General features: G+C 35.1%; 1 long non-coding RNA gene across 1 annotated transcript in view; it reads left to right on the forward strand.

Moving 5' to 3' along the window:
• LOC129145369 (uncharacterized) overlaps positions 1-17,878 on the forward strand; it is a 125,372-nt gene that overhangs the window by 86,719 nt on the left and 20,775 nt on the right. The window contains exon 2 of the long non-coding RNA XR_008550895.1: positions 13,610-13,714. This is a non-coding gene — a long non-coding RNA (uncharacterized LOC129145369). The remainder of the gene's footprint in view (positions 1-13,609; positions 13,715-17,878) is intronic.

Genomic DNA, 17,878 nt, shown 5'->3' on the forward strand with positions numbered 1-17,878 from the left:
GCTCCAGCTGAAGCAATTGTCTCCTAAGGGTCACAGCTGCCTAAGCTCTTTCCTGACATTGGAAGGTGTCCTGGTCACCTCAGATTTTATATACAGACATAGTTCATGCCCAGTCATTCATTCACTACCCAAATGTTTAATGAGGACTTTTATATGAAAGGCACGTCCAGAAAATCAAAGTATAGGTAAAAGGATAATATATTTGAATATTTTTTTAAAGACAAGTTCTTGTCTCTCCACGTTGCCTGCCACCACCTTAAACTTACTCGGGCTTATGCACTTCTGGCCTCAGAGAAGTGAGATGATTGTGTACTAGCAATTAAGGGCGATGCCTCTTACCTGAAAAATTTCAAAATCTGTTCATCTGAGGGAAATGACAAGAACACTGTTAAATTTTAGGAATGTCAGTAAGGCAAAGCCTGGATGGAGTTTAACAGGGACTCCCCGCTTCCCATCCCATAGGTATTTTATATGTTAAAGGTGAAAAGAAATAGTAAGGTCAGGAAAAAGAAATAGTAAGATATGGGGCCTCCCCGGTGGCGCAGCAGTTGAGCGCTGGGCTGCGAAGCTGCCTGCAGCCTCTGCAGCACTGGTTCTATCCCCGGCCCCCAGTGAGGGTCCCACATGGCACACAGACCTCTCCTGACACGCCCGCTGCTCCCCTCAGTAGTGTACTTCGTCAGTCTGCCTGTTCTGTTCCCCACTCTGGCTCTGGTGAATTCTCTCACCCTCCCGCACTTCTGATTGTACCCAGTGCATGTATAAATAAATAAATAAATCTTTAAAAAAAAGAAATAGTAAGATATAGTATGGTCATTGATGGATACCAATAAAGAAGATATGGCTAAAAGCAAGTAAATTTATAGAACTTGCCCAAAATTGATCCTGCTACTTTATTTATAATGGTAGTATAATGTGTCACTAATTTTTAGTGACTTTGCTCATCGGGGGACTTCAATGAGAGGTGATAGCAGGACAATAGGAATAAATTCTGTCCAAGATTCAACAGAGCAGTGGTCAACCTATTTACAGTCATCTCTTTCTGGAATCCTTATCTCTGAAGTGACTGGATCAAAACATTTAAGGATACACTCCTTCATTTTACAATAAGTTATTCAGTTATTGTCCTTACCTTTTATGTTTTGCTGCTTCTTAACATGATTTAATTTTCTAGTGAAACATTTTAGAGGATAAGAGTTAGAAGTTAGAGAGAATGGCAAAAATTGGGAAATTTTAGAAAACACTGACACTTGAAGTATAGAGAATTGAGGAGGTTTCATAAAAGAAAAAAGGTACTGTTGGGCTGAATATTTCAAGTCTAAAATTCTGGGTTTTTTCGGTGGCAAGATATCAAGATTCATGTTTGTCAAATATGTGTGCAACTAAAATTCTAATTGGGGATACAACAGAACTGCTTATCAACTCCGATGCTAAGTATAGTTTAAGCATCTAGTATTTTCCATCATTAGTGTTCTTATCATTATACTCTCAAATAAGAATGGCAGAAGTGAACTTCTATTATTTGTGATCCTCCAAACTCTTTTCTGTGTCTAGAATCTATGTAGGAGTCAAGAGATTTTCACATTTGCAAGGAATTTTTCTTTGTACATTTCATATCATTAGAAATTACCAAAAGTTCCCAGGAGCAGATATTAAGGCATTTATCTGAAACTATTCAAGTAATAAATGACATGTCATTGTTAACACAGAAGAGGTTTTGAAATCTATCTTCTCCGTGAATGCTAAGTTAATCAAATCGCTTATCCTTATGTGAACCTAAGATCAATTCTCTAGATACTGTCCCTCCCTCAATGAGAAAAGGATCACTCTAAATGAATGGCCCCAGGGATGGATGTGTCTGGCAATTGAGAGTAGTAGAGAAGAACAGAGAAGGAATAAAGGACACAGTTACCATAGCCAAGATCAGTTACTCACCTTGGGGAAGTCACTCCTTGAACATGAGTGGCTAATGTGCCTTTGGTATACCAAAGTGAGGATTTGACCTCATTACCTACTTGCTTAAACTTCTTCAGAGACTCTTGGATAATGTCAAATGGATAGTAGATAAAATTAAACTCCTTAGTGAATATTTCCTCTCTTGCTTTACTTTATAACATTTTTTCCTTACCATTTTCTTTATGGTCTACCTATTTACTTTTGAAATCTTTATCTCACACCACTCTGTTTCATGTATCTACATTTCTGCCATCTCTTGGAAGATCTCAAATTTTTCATACATCCATAATTACTTAGAAGTAAAGTCTTGTTCTATAGGGTAAAGATTTGCCAGTGAGGGAAGTAAAGTTAAGGAGAGAAACAATTATTTCCTTATCATTTAGCTTGAAGAGTCGATGCTGACAGATTGTATCTGCTAATGCCGGCTCTAAACCATCTGCAGTGAAATCTGTTCCACTAGACAGCAATGTAGAAACTCTAGATATAATTTATTTTATTAGTTATCATCATTAAAAGACCAAGAAAAATATAAAATTGGTGCCTAGATTATTTAATTAATGATTTCATTAACACATTGTGTCATCCATGTATGCACGCTAGTAGGAACTTCACAATTAAGAGAAGCTTACTGTTGGGGGAGGTTCACAGAAGACGAAGGATCAAGGCAGTTCTGCCAGTGGATTAGAGTCATTGAAAAAACATGTGATTAAACATATTAAGTGGATAATTACTTTTAATACAGTCCTAAAATTATTAAACTTTAAAAAACATAGTAGATAAACACAGCGGATATGATTTCAATAATAAACAGAGAAAAGCATTTAAAGATGGATGAAGATACAAATATAACTACAGAAAACTCAGTACAATTTGAGTTCTGGAATTTTGCAGTGAGATTTTGGATTTGTATTCATCTTGGGATGTGTTCATCTTGGAATCTTGCAGTGAAATGAAAATGTGTTTTTTTTTTTACATTGGTTTATTCCAAGTTGATTCCCCTTTAATTGATGCTTGTGTTTAAAAAAATAAGTTTGCTTCAGAGAATATTTTACACAACTATATATAAATCACAGTAAACAACCACTTTGTCTTTCTTTTCTGAACATACATCTTGAAATCATATTGGAAATATTACGAAATATTCAGATCTACAGAAATGGCATTAACATGTCAGTAAGGAATCTCCAACACTAACGAAACTGTTATTTTACATGGAAAGATAATGGAAAGATGAGATTTAATATACAGTAAAAATTGTAAATACAATAGTGAAGATTGAAACTATAATCATTTTACGAAAGCAAAAAAATATGTTAATTCACTTTTTATGAGAACTTTTTTTTTCCCATCAAAAACCAGACTAGCCTTCATTGTAAATGATCAAAAAACTAAAACAATAAATGTGTGTGTATGAATTTACACAGATACATATAAATATGTAAGCTGTTTTATGGCATAGGACAAATGTATGCGTGTGCAAGAACCTTATACCCGGGAGTGTATGAACACGCGTAAGGGAAATATCACATTTAATGCTGTTTAATTTCTGGCCGGTGTGCAGGAAAGTGCAGTCCCAACAAATCACATGGTTCTGCTGTGCGGACAAGGCAAAACTCAGAGTCTGGGGCAGATGAAGCAGTGGTAATGTAAACATGAGAATGGTATAGAAGAGAAGAATCCAAGAAAGTCAAAACAACTGTCCCCCAAAGTTCTTAGCTAAGGATCGGGCTGTCTACACTGTACAGTAGGAGACTGCAGCTCTATGGAAGTTGTCATATGAGGCTGACAGTTAAGCACTGACAAGAGACTGGGAAGTGCTGGAGTCCTTGGGTTCTGATCCATTGCTAGCACCCTGATGACCTAGTGACTCCATCGAATACTCCATTGAAGCCACGCTGTAGGAGTGGTGTCCTCATTCTAGAACATGACTTCCATAGACCTACCTCACATAGTCTGAAACCAGACTTCGATGATGTCTATATGGGAGATAGAATTTGGAGATAGAATTTAGAGATGGAGGGCCTCCCCGGTGGCACAGCGGTTGAGCGCTGGGCTGTGAAGCTGCAGGCAGCCTCTGCAGCACCAGTTCGATCTCCAGCCTCCGGAGAGGGTCCCACATAGTGTGCAGACCTCTCCTGCCACCCCCACTGCTCCCCTCACCAGTGTTCTTCGTCATTCTGCCTGTTCAGCTCCCCACTCTGTCTCTGGTGAGTCCTCTCACCCTCCCGCGCTTCTGACTGTACCTAGTGCTCGTATAAATAAGTAAATAAATCTTAAAAAAAAAGAATTTAGAGATGGAATTTGATTTCTTCTTACTGAGAAGCAAGCAGAGAGGTCAGAAAAATCAGTAGGCTCCCCAGATACAAAAGGCATCAAATGAGACCTCCCTCACTTCATGTTGATCATTGAATTCCCCACTAAAGTAAAAATCATTGAGAGGACAGTGACAGCCTAGCACCTTCATGGTATCTAGTCCACTATGTCAATATAAAATTTTAAAACACATTATTGCTCAAAGAAACATAAATATGTCTTTCAAACTAAAAAAAATGTAGTCATTAGAAGTCAACCCAGTGACAGTACAAATACTGGGGTTGTCAAATTACATCTATAATAAAATGTTCAAATACTTATAAAAATATATTAAAAGTACCATCACCATAGTCCCTTGTGCTCTTCCTTCCCCTGTTTTGATCCCTCCCTCTCTCCCTCCCCTGCACAATGTCTCTGATTTTTTTTTTTATCATTCCCCCCTCCAGGTCCCTTACTTGGTTCCCCTATAAGTAACAATGATGTTATATATATATATATATATATTATATATATATATAAAATATATAATATATATATTAAGAAAAATCCTAATGGGCTTGTGGAACATGGAAATGGATGATTAGAAACTATAAAAGAGATCCCTGGTCACTTTTTCCTAAAATTACAATCATTGAAATAAATTAACTGTCTGGTAAAAGCATAAAATAAGTATAATAGCAATTGCCATAAAATGACACTAATATAAACAAATAAATTGGAGTGGAGCCAAGCCTCCTGGCAGAAGAATAGCCAATAGTTTGTATTACTAGTCCACCCTCAAGAAATGTAACTCCTTACTCCTTAAGTTTTAGCTGCACACAGTGAAATGTGCTAGAAGGGAGACAAAAGGGGGAAGAATTTGAAAAACTTGACCACGGCCTGGTGAGTGTGGCCGATATTGACAACCATTCATCATGTTGATACGCATAGAACTTGATATGATGTGATGAAAAGGGCCCTTCTGGATTCTTCCTACAGACAATATATAACTTCAATATAATCATAAGTAAAACATCAGACTAATAACAATGGAGGGACATTCTTCGAAACACTTGAACTGGACCAATCAAAACTGTCAAGTCATCGAAATAAGACAAGTCTGAGAAACTATCACAACCAAGAGGAACATATGGAGACATAGGACTAAATGTAGTTGTATAATCTGGATAAAGACAAAAACATTGAGAAACTATCACAACCAAGAGGAGCATATGGAGACAGAGGACTAAATGTAGTTGTATAATCTGGACAAAGACAAAAACATTGAGAAACTATCACAACCAAGAGGAACATATGGAGACATAGGACTAAATGTAGTTGTATAATCTGGACAAAGACAAAAACATTGGCTGAAAAACAAACGATAAGTATGGACTTATTAAAATGATAATTTACTCCTATTGGTTCCTTATTGTAGCAAAAACTAAGATGTTAATAATAAGGGAAAGTGGGGCAATCTGGGAACTTTCTGTGCTATATTTGAAATTTTTCTCTGCAACTGTTGTAATAAATAGAATGGATGGGCTCTGGACAGATTGTAGTTGGAAGAAGTCAGTGCCTTTAAATACTTATTAATGTAAGTTATTCAGTGTGAATAACAAAGGGAAATTATTTCAGAAAAATAAAGCCCATGTGTAACCAGAGTTGGCAAAATTAGAAGTGAGAGTGATATATTTTTTTTGGAGAAAATTATGGCCTATATTTCATTCGTTAAACATCTGTAAATTATATTTAAAAAATCAAGTCTTTGAGGGTTTTCTCATTAGAGGGAATCTACCTAGTTAGTGGGGGTTATTGTGGTAGATACTGAGCACCCTGGTGTTGGACTAATTCTGAGGCATGGAGTGACGTGGTATAATCTTACTATACATTTTAGAACTTTTTATTTGTAAGGTAATGGAAGCAAAGTAGCTGAGAAAATAATGTTAAAAATAAATGTTGGGAAAGAGTATTATGTTATCGAACTCATGATGAAATAGTGAAGGATTATTAAGGGGGCTGAAGAGTAGTTAATTCACAACCTTATGCCAAAGCCATATTCCTAAGAACTAAGAAGCAATGGTTTTGTGCAATGTTGAGATGGTCTCTGAGAAGCGATTCAAACTTGCATCCTTATATACATGACACTTCATAAAAATGCTTTAATCTTTGTCATCCTCACTTTTCTGTTACACATTTGATTAACGCATACATCAATGAAATTTAAGAATTTAGAGGTTCCAGATGTTTATTTCCATGTTTATATTTATATTCATATTATATTTCTATTTACTGATGTGTTTATTTCCCAGTATTCAAAGAAAGCTGATAGGTTTAAATGCTTCAGTAAAGTAGCAATGCCCTAGCACAGGTGTGAATTGTTCATTGTTTTGATGGATTTCAGGAATGGGCAAGCAACATTCAGAAACCTCATGGACATATTTTCCCCACCTCCCCAAGTAACTGTGCTCTCTAGAGTTAAAGAACTGATTTCAGTATATTTTTCTGTTGCTATATAATCAGAAGATAGAACCGGCTATGTTTGTGCTAATCTGGACATTTAAAAAAATGTAACTTTCCATAAAGTTTCCATTACCCATTTTTCCAACTAATGGAGAGGCTGTATGTGTACTTTCTGGCACTCACTGTGAAAGCTGATCCATCCACATTATAAAAGAAAAAAAAATACAGTCTCCTGTTAATCATCTTATTTAATACTGCTTCAACCAGAAAGGATTCAATCATTTCTGGGAACCCGTCTACAATCCAATCTTTTTTCCATTTACAATCAGCAAATTCAATTCCCCACATCTCTGTTTTAAAGGTAATTTAATCACTGATGAAGCTGACGAGCTTGGAGTTTGACACTTGGATGTTGTCTTCTGTGGACTAAAGATGATGAGTCAATATTGATTTAGATTTAACTGAACAAAATGTGCATATTTCATAAGTGATCAAATTTAGTTTCAGTTCATTCAGTGACAGCATATGAAAATATGGTTCTACTTGTAGATATCTCATATTTAGAAAAATTAACAGAATCAATAAAATCATACAATCCACATCACTAAGATAAATTTTTTTTAATATTTTATTTTATATAATTCTTACATCATTTTTCATTTTTGCACAATGTATGCATTTTCATTTTGGTTATATTCCCATACAATTGCACCCCCCCTTATTTTGACTCTAATCCTTCCTCTTCCCCCCAACCCCCACCGTAGTGTGTCTCTTTGATTCATATTTACTTAGAAAATATTGTGCATTAAGCAGGTAAATAGGAAAGGTACATTTTTTTTCTATTTTGTTACTAGTAACCAAGTTAAATCTTCGAATTTGTTTGCTCCAAAGAAGTAATTTTTAGATTAAACTCAAGGAATAAAATCTCTTGGTAATCTTAACTTTCAAACTTAAGAGATTCATTAATAATATAATGTTTGATTCAATCATTAAGTATGAATGTTTTGTGTTGTCTGTTCAGCTATGATGTCTTATATTTTCCCTGAAATAACTTTGTTCTATTTTTATTTATTTCCATCTTGAATTATCTTTTTCAAAGAATTTGATCACTACGACATTGATGATATTTTGATATTTTTAGTAACCCTAAATCTCAATTTGAATAGCTTTTCAATGACAGTGCTTGGCTTTTCAATAATGGCTTCACAATTAACAGAAGGAAATCACAATTTGTTTGAATTTAGAGCTTTGAAGTTCACAGTGTACCTTTATACATTATAATCTTTAAGATTTCCCAATAACTCTGGAGTATTCACTTTATTGTGCTAAATATCTTTATTTTACTAGAAAGAACTGGACATTTATGGATACATTTGGCTACAATTACAAAATAGGAAGTGATGGCACTGCGAAGACAATCTTCTTAAAACAATTTGAAAGTTTTTTAGAAATATTTTAGGCAAACATGTTGTGGTGGACTCACTAACTGAGTCTGTCAGTTCCGTCCTACTCAGAAGTAGCCTCCCCGGGTGCACAGCTGCTCAGCAGGGGTTAGATTTCCCAGCCTCCACTCCAGCAGCAGACCCCATAGCACTAAATTCAGGGGAATGAAATGTGATCATACTTCATGTGAGCAACTTCTGACTCATGCTGCTCACATAAATGTGGGTGCACTATCCCTTTCTCTTTTTTGGCTATTTATTATATTTCATTATGATCAAAATCCAAGGGCATATTTCTAAATATCAAAAGTTTTTTAAAGGGAGAGCGAAAGTATCAGCTTGGAGGTCTACCGTATTGTGGTGATCTTATTTGATATAAGACTTTGCTTTCTTGTATGTCCAAAAGAATGAAAGCTTAGGATATCTCACTTCTGTCACAAAGCTTATCACTGCTGGAAAGGAATCTACTCAATGTGAGAATTAGCCATAGAGGACATAAGATTTTTACCAAAAAAAAAAAAAAAAGTTGTGGAGGTGAAAAGTTGACTTTTAGCTAAAATTATGAAATATCAAATTTATCTATTGTACAAATATTCAGCTTTTGCATGGGGTGAAGTGTAGAGAGAGCTAAAACTTTCTCCAGGAAGCAGCTCTGAATCAGCTCATGTGACAGAATCTATTATCTTATATTTTAATGAGTCTTCTATTGAGTCTTAGCCCCTTCTGGATATGCAAGAAAGAAAAAATGCCTTTGAATACTATATAGGTTTAGGTTTAAATTTGACTTCCCATATTTACCAACTGTGAAAGACGGGATTATTTAACTACTTTAAGCCTCGTCTACCTAGAGTGTCAAATAACTACAAAGGCTGACTTGTTTAGGCACCTGTGAGTTTTTATTAAGCTGAAAAAGCATCAGAAATAATGAATAGTTGTCACTGTTTGACAGCAAAGCACATGCACTTTGCTATCTGTGTCCTAAGTGTCACCACTCTGTCTAATATCAAAAGCATGTAAACTGCATATGTCATTTAAAACTTTCTTGGTCGCATTAAAATATTTTAAGGTGAGATTTATATAATACTGTTGGCAACCCAACATATCCAAAGATTATTTCAATATGTAATTACTATAACAGTTATTAATGAGGTAGCTGCTTTTATTTTAATATACCAAGACTTTGAAGTCCGCTGTGTCCATCTCACTTCAGCACACCTCAGGCGAGACTGGCCATGTCAGTGTCCAACAGCGCAGGTGACTAATGGCTATTGTATAGGACAGTGCAAGTATATGTGGCTTAACATACAGTAGTTATTCAAGAGATGTTTTAGGTGAATAATGATGAGGACAGGGACAGCCAACACATTTCTCTTAGTCAGTACTTTGTTATTCAGAAAATGATACATAATTGAGTAGAACAGAGCAGTCTGCAGTATGTAGTTATTGATAATGTTTAAATGTTTTGTTATTTTGAACATGATCTTAGTCAGAATGGGTTTTAATGTATACATTATTAACTAGGTGTGAATAAACAAAATGTCCTTCTTTAAGAGCATAAATGGAGAAGCCTGAGTAAACTAGTCAAGTGATTTTCCTAAATGTAAAATAGAGCCATCTCAGTAAGTTCCAAGGTGACTTCTTTTTTTTCTGGTAATTTCCATGCTGCTTTTGTCTAGTTTTTATTTATTTGTCACAGGGGCATACTGATGATGATATAAATTTATAATTGTCTTTACAGATTTTGGAATTATCTTCTGTGGATAAATTTAGAATACCCCTGAGCGTAAAGTATAACTTTTAAGAATCCTTTAACCACAAAATAAATGAGAGAAACTTTCTTCTATCAGGATCCAGAAGTGGTTATTCCTGGTTCAGTACAATCCCAGATCAAATACAAAATGAATCACCTTATACACTTTAAACTTAGTCATTGTTAAATTATATCTCAACAACGCTTAAAAGGGAGTATCTTTGATATCAAACTCAAATTCTACTCCCCTCCCTCAAAAAAAAAAAAAAAAAACACTGGAAATATCTATTATTCCTGAGGAATAATGAAATGCCTGACGTAAAATTTCTTCACATTTTTGAAAGTATTTTAGTTTATTCTGGAGCTTCAATCAATGCCTTAAAACATAAAACACAAGGTACATAATTATTTGAGGGCAATAGCATGTAAGGAATCAAAATTAAATTAACTGAGTGTGAAAAAGGAAGTGCAAGCAAGTCAGTAAGGAATCATCCTTCATCTATTATGGTGGCAAAATAAATAGAACGGAAAGTATTTTTTCCTGTTGTTATAGATGAAAATATGTAAGTCTTTTTCAAAAATAATAAGCAGCATATTTTAAGAGGATAAATAGATTAAGTATTAAGTCAGCTCATTAAGTCAATTATTACCTCTCCAGAATTCTTTGGACATAATCTGATAAATATAGATAAGTATATTTCTTTACATGGAATAGCATTGTATAGTTATTTTAAATAGAGAAAAGTGGACAAGAACCTAAATGTATAAAACTAGAGTTTTAAAATAAATGTATAAATTTATAATATATTATTCCACTACTAATATGGGGTTTTTAAGATATTCTTAATGTCATGAAAAAAACACTCGTTGGATAATATTTATTTTGGGACAGTTTAGCTAATTATGATATTGGTAATACAACACTACTTTAAATCAAAAAATCTATAGAATATAATGATTAGTAAATATACTACTCTATAAGAGTGTTTGTTTCTTCATCATGGAGCAGATGCCACACTATTATGTGCGTGAGCTTCTCTCTAAATAAGTCTTACTTATTCTGACCTATTTATTTTACTCTATGCTAGTCCCCAAAATAGAATAAACTGTTCCTTTACTTTGAATTATGTGGCATTATGGGATTATCATGCAATGCACATCTTTGTGGAATCCTAGCAAAATTTTTATAAAAGTCAAATACATTTTAGAGTATTTTCTTTTCTCATACAATGACTACTCCCTCCTATAACTTCAATAGCCAAATAGTTTGCCAATGTAAAAATGAACTTAAAATATGTGAGGTAGAAAATCTAACAAATTTATGCATTTACTTTTGTGTGAAGCAATGTGAAAAAAGATCCTTATGCAAGAAGTAATTTTGATTTAAAAATTGTTATAAGTTCCAGTATTTGTTATATTTATTAGTGGAATAAAAGTTTCTTCACAGCTATTTTGTGTAATGCAAAGGTTTGTCTCAAGAACAGGAAAATGAATACTTGTAACCCTAATTATAAATTGAGAAGTTGTATTAAATATTAAGTGATGATTTTTCTTTTGTAGAGAGAAAAAAATGCATCAGGATTTATTGCAGTCATTAAATAATACATTAAAGTGACATTAAGGAACTTAGTTTTTCTTTTCCAAAAGTCAGAAATAATCCAAACTTTGGATCCCAAAAACTCCCCTCAAGGCACATTTAGACTAAACATTCTTATCACCACAGAATCAGCAACAGGATTTCAAAATTTTTTACTCAGGCCAGGGGAAGCACAATAGCAAGATAATTTACAAACACAGAAGAATGAACTGAAGACAACAAACACAACAGAAAATGATAAAGTTGATAGTATTTTTAAAAGCAAATTCAATAAATCAGAACATTCATGCAAGAGTATAAAAAAGGAACCAAATATTCGCTAAGTGCCTTAAAATTGCAGATGTTAAATGCTTTTTACACTGAGTTATGTATATAACTTACTGTATATGTTTTCAGTATATAACTATATAAGTATGTTAGTTAGAAGTTTATGCAAAATCAAATCATAGTTTGATAAATCATATGATAACTTTGCTTTTGCCTGTATTATATTTTGGGGGATTATTTTAGTGCTCTATATACTTTAGTGATTATTCTCCCCAAAAACTTAGGCTTCAGAAGTAATTAAGAAATGAAGACAAGTAAGTTTTTCCAAAAGAATATTTTATAATAAAAGGGCAACTTTTCCATCTCACATTAAAAAAAAAAAACAAAACACCTTTCAGTGGTCTAGTGAAGTGACTCCCTGGAAGGGCTGTGTGACTCTCTTGAGCTGATCTAGGTAAGCTGACCAGCAGCGCTGTACCACTGGCACTGCAGCTCACCTGAGCACAGCCCCAGCTCCTCTGAGCACAGGCCAGCTCACCTGAGCTCAGGTCAGCTCACCTGAGCACAGTCCCAGCTCACCTGAGCACAGGCCAGCTCACCAGGCCACCCCACCAGACACAAAAATTTGTTCCAAAGTGAATTGTTGGGCTATTTTCAACCATACAAAGAAAGTGAAAACAGCTAACTTACCTTGAAACCAAAGTAAGCATCAGGAGGAAGTGTGTAGTGCTTGAACCTAGCTCCTTCAACCATTGGGAAAATGTGAACAATTTCAGAAACTTAAGACACATAGAGGCTAAATTCCTAATGGTGTGTTGATCACAGGAAAGACAAGACCAGGCCTGAGACACATCTCCACAGAGACCAGGCTGTCCTAGCCTGGCTTCCATCTGCTTCCCAGAGCTCTTGCCTAGCATCTGTAGAACTTCTATCTGCTAACCATAACTTTGAAAATAGTCCCAAAACTTTTAGCAACACAGATACACTTCCCTTCCCTCTCCATGTGCCTTCTCTTCCACAGAAGCAGCCTCCCTCAAGTGTATGCCTATCATCTCTTTCTTTATGCATTTACACACAGAGATATGGCTGTGGATAATCAGGAATAATGTGTACTTGCACAGGCCTATATAATTACTTTCCATAAAATCATATATGCCAGGCAGGTGAGCTTTACATTTCTGTTCGTATAGGTATTTCATGCTTTTATGGACTTTCCTATTGTCGAAATTATGCAGTCCCCCAATTTAGTAATCAGGATCCTACTGATACTCAGTTTCCCATTATTTTTTGCTGTTTCAAACCATGGTGCAATAACATTCTTATAAATATACATTTGTGTGTATTTGTGAAAATTTTTGAAATGCACATTTTCGATTTTGACAGATTACTGTCAACTTGTCAACCTTAAAAGCTGTACCAGACATAAAGCTCTACCAATTTATATTTCCATCAACCATGTATGCAAGTATCAGTTTTCAAACTGTTTTACCATTGTAATTGATCATATTTTCATTTCCAGTTCCAAATCTAATTAGCGAAAAGTGAAATCTTGTGATCGCATTTATTTGCATTACTGATTACTAATGAGTCCTTTACAAACCCATCAGCATTTGTTACTGAGAATTCCTGCCTTTGTCCTTTATCATTTTTTATTATCTTTTTTTGTCTTGTGACTCATAAGGACTCTTTATGTAAAAATATTGAAATTTTATTGCAATAAATGGACTTTTCAATCTGTCTTTTATCTATGCTTGGTATGACTTTCTTGTAGTCAATGTATATTAACTTAGCAGCCAGAATTACCCTTTTCTTTATATTTTTGTCATTTGCTCTCTCCTTTAGGAAGGACATACTGTAGTAGACTCTCCTGATCTGTGGACAGCCCTATTCACCTGGTCCTGGCATTCCAGTCTTTGTGAAGGACTACTCCCTGGAGCTATGGTTCAGGTAAGACAGACTCCACTCTGATTCTGAGGTTTGACTCAGCAGTGAACATTGCCAATGACTGAACTGCATCCCAAGATGCACGAAGTTGGATGGACCATCCGAGCCAAGGAAGAGCAAGGTAAGGTCATCTTGAAGCTTTTGTGGTTACATGTGCTAAAGAGGAAAAATATTCACTGGTGTCCTTGTCTGGTTGGTTGTGAGGCTAGAACATCTTCTGGCCATCTTGTCAACCTTCAGTATCTCGCCTGAAAATAAATCCTACACAAAAGGAAGCAATGCAGAAACACGTTCGTGATGCATAGGTATCAATGGGGAGGAAGCTGGAGCTACCACTGGGCTTTCCAGGTGAGTGAACACAATCTTAAATTGTTACATTTTTAGACTGCCAGCTTGAATACTGTTCCATTCTGCATGGGATTAAAAATAACGACCAAACTTCCCTAACACATTTTCCACCTAAATATATATTTTTTTAAAAAAATCTATTCTTACCTCTATAGTTTCATAAATTTGTTTCCTCACTATGTTTTCAGTATAAAGTCTTTTAAAAAATATTACATAATAAAAAAGTGAGGTAGCAAAATATGTTCTCAATTTACTAAGATACACCAAAAATGTGTTTAGAATATCTTTTTTCTTCCAATTTTATTGATTTGTCAATCATTTATATAGCTGTATGATTTTTTGTATTTAAAATTAACATTTTTAATGATTAGTTGTTTTTAAAGTAAAGCACAAATTATGAAAATAAAACATCTATCAGTGCTATGATTTAATAGTCACCTACATTCAACTTTTTGTGGATGTTATACTTTTACTAAAATTCACCTACATTGCTGAACAAATATTTGCACAAACATATATCATTATTCTATCTGGGTGTATGGGTGTAACTCCTTTCAGATGGACACTGCCCCCCATTTTTATAAATGTTTTACCTGAGTTTTTTTTTTTTATTGGAACATAGCCATTCTGATTTTTTAATAGCACTTTCTATTATTTATACTTATATTCCTTTTACCTTTTTTTACCCTCTACCTAACGTGTAACAAATGTTTACAACATTTTCTCCATGTTGAAAATATTGTTATTGATGTACATAAGCACACATTAAATGATTTTGGGACACAGGGAGCATAGCATACTCTCACCAATTTAAATGTTACCAATTTAAATGTTGCCAATATAAACATAAGTCATTTAATTGTTATTTTTATATTTTAATACTGAAAGAGACCATATTTATGGAAATCTGTGGCATATTTGCATTTAAATAATTAATGTAAATGCATTAATGTTCTCTACCGATTTTGTTTGAATTGCATTGGCTTTCTTAAGAGTTCTAGACATTTATTTAAATATATACTTTGATACATCAAGTCCCTCTAAATAATATGTTGGTAAATATACTTCAACCTAGTGTTTAATTTGTATGATGAAATTTCTCGCATTTTCACATGTATTTTATTTTGCACACAAGTTTTGAAGAAACTAGAGGATTGTTTACCTGCTGTTGAGATTTGGAGTGGTAATTCACCTGTCTAAGGTATTTACTTTGACTTTTGCATGAGTTAAAGTCATGCGCCTTTTATTTGCCTGTTTCTTTGCTTGCATGCCCGCCTTGGAGTGCAATGGCTGGGACATGTATATTTAATGTCTTACGAATGTAACAAACTAGTTTTCAAAATATGTTTACATAAAAGTGCAGGTTTCCTTTGGAATTAGTGTTTTTGTGCTCTTTGGAGAGGTATGTAGGAGTGGAATTTCTGGGTCATATGGTAAATCTGTTTTTAGTTTTTTTTAATAATCTCCACACTTCTTTTCATAGGCTGGACCAGTATGTTCCTCTGTTGGTGGGAATGGACTTTTTTTAAAATTTAATTAAAAGAGCTACTTTCTATATTTCTTCTAGGGAAGGTCTAGTAGTCAGAAACTCATTCAGCTTTTGTTCGTCTGGGAAAGTCTTTGTTTCTTGTTGCTGAAAGTATGTTACAGGATATAGTATTCTTGGCTGGCAGTTTTTTCTTTGAGTATTTTGAATATGTCACATCACTGTCTTTTGGTCTATAGAATTTCTGCTGAGAAGTTTGATGATAGCCTGATGGGAGTACCTTTATAAGTAACCTTTCTCCCCGCTAGTTACTTTTAATTTTCTTGCCTTGAACTCCTGATAATTTCACAGATACGTAACTTTGAGTAGGGTCTTTGCATTTAGATAACCAGGAATACTGTTAGGAGTTTCGTGAACCTTTATATTCAATTCTTTCCCCAGGTCTGAGAAGTTATGAGTCATTATTTATATGATTAAGAGTTCTGTTCCATTCTATCCCTCGTTAGCTTCTAGAGTAGCCCTTATCATCCTGTTGCCTTTCCGACGAGAATCTGATAGATCTTATAGCATTTCTTTTTCTTTTTATGTATTTTATTTCTCTCTAGTATACCTGGGTCATTTCCATGTTTCTGTCTTGAACCTCACTGATTCCTCTATTAGTCTATTCTGCTTCCACAGTTTTCAATAGCACTATGGATCACACTCACTGAATACATCATATCCTGGATCAACACTAGTTTCTTACTTAAACAGTCAGTACCTTCTCCACATAATTTTATTCCTAAGCTCTTTGAGTTTTCTTTGCTTTCTTTGACATGCTTTTCTGAGTTCTCTTGTATCTATTTTAGTTTCTTTATGATAGTACTTTTATCTTTTTATCCATTAGAAAGACATATTCTTTGATGTTTTTGAGCTTGACCTGGAGAGTCATTCTTTCCTTATAACATATCACCTTGATGTATCTTGGGCTGGTATTGTGTTTTCCAGCTTCCCCATTGGAAATCTGGACCAGCCATTTAGAGCTGAGCTGCTTATCTTTGAAGTTTCCAGAAGGTGATGCTTTATTATTATTTTTCATTTCTGCTGGTTACCCTAGGTGTTTGGACCTATAAAAAGAGGCTATATTGTCAGGTAGGAAGAAGAGGGATGTAGAGAGGGTTAGCTGGCATCCTGAACATGCTGGGAGGGAGCCTGATTTGTGTTCATGGCACCACTGATATCCTCTGCCTGCAGGCCCAGATCTGAGGCTCTAGAGTCTGGTGCTATTGTCAATTAAAGAGCACTTCAGGATAGTTCCCAATGGGTAGGCGAGAGGGAGTATAGTCCAAGTCAATTTCTCTGTTCTCCTTACCAAGGTCCAGCACCATGGGAGAAACTCTCCTCTTTGGGCTTTACTTGGGCCAAGGGCATGTGCATTCACACTGTGTTCTGCCCTCTGCAGAGTCCTGGTTGGGCTGGTGATCCGGTGGTCTCTCCCCAGACTGCCACCTCCACACATCTCTCTACCCAACATTATCACATAATCGTGGGTCTCCTTGGTGTCCCTTCCAGTGAAGTCTGTGCTGCCTCTGAGTTGTAGAGGGGCTTCAGCCTCAACTTTGTGCCATGTGTTTTCCAAGAGCATCCTTTTCCTGGCTAATTGTGTTTTTTCTCCAGATTGGAGTGATCAACATCCCCTGTCAGCATTTCGTTATGTCATACCATTGGTGTTGTGATTGTAATTTTTTATACATTTTATAATTTTTTAAAGATTTATTTATTTATACAAGAACTGGGGTACAGGCCAGATGTGTGGGAGGGTGAGAGGATTCACCAGAGACAGAGCAGGAAACAGAACAGGCAGACTGACTGAACTACACTGCTGAGAGGAGCAGTGGGCGAGACAGGGAAGGTCTGTTCGCCATGTGGGCTGCTCCGAGGCCAGCGGGGATCGAACACGCACTGCAGAGACTGCAGACAGCCTCACAGCGCTGTGCTCAAATGCCTGTGCCACCAGGGAGGCCGCTTTTTTATGTTTTTGATGATTTTTTTAATAATGATGATGAATAACATTTCAAATGTTTATTTGCAGTTTACATTTCTTCCTATTAAGCAGAAAACTTTTTATTCAAATATTTTGCAATTTCCAATCAAGCTCCTGGTTTTGTTGTTGTTTTGAGATTTCTTTATCTAGTCAGCATGTTAGTTACTTATCAGAAAAATGATTATTTCTTTCACATGTGACTTATCTTTACATTGTTTATCAGAAATCTCAGTCAGCATTTCTTTTTTGAATATATGACTTACTGTTTTATGTATTCCTCTAAGAAACCTTGGTCTAATGATAGGTGATC

This window comes from Talpa occidentalis, unplaced genomic scaffold (genome assembly GCF_014898055.3).
Source record: "Talpa occidentalis isolate TD23 unplaced genomic scaffold, MPIMG_talOcc4v2.1, whole genome shotgun sequence".
Taxonomy (NCBI): Eukaryota; Metazoa; Chordata; class Mammalia; order Eulipotyphla; family Talpidae; genus Talpa; species Talpa occidentalis.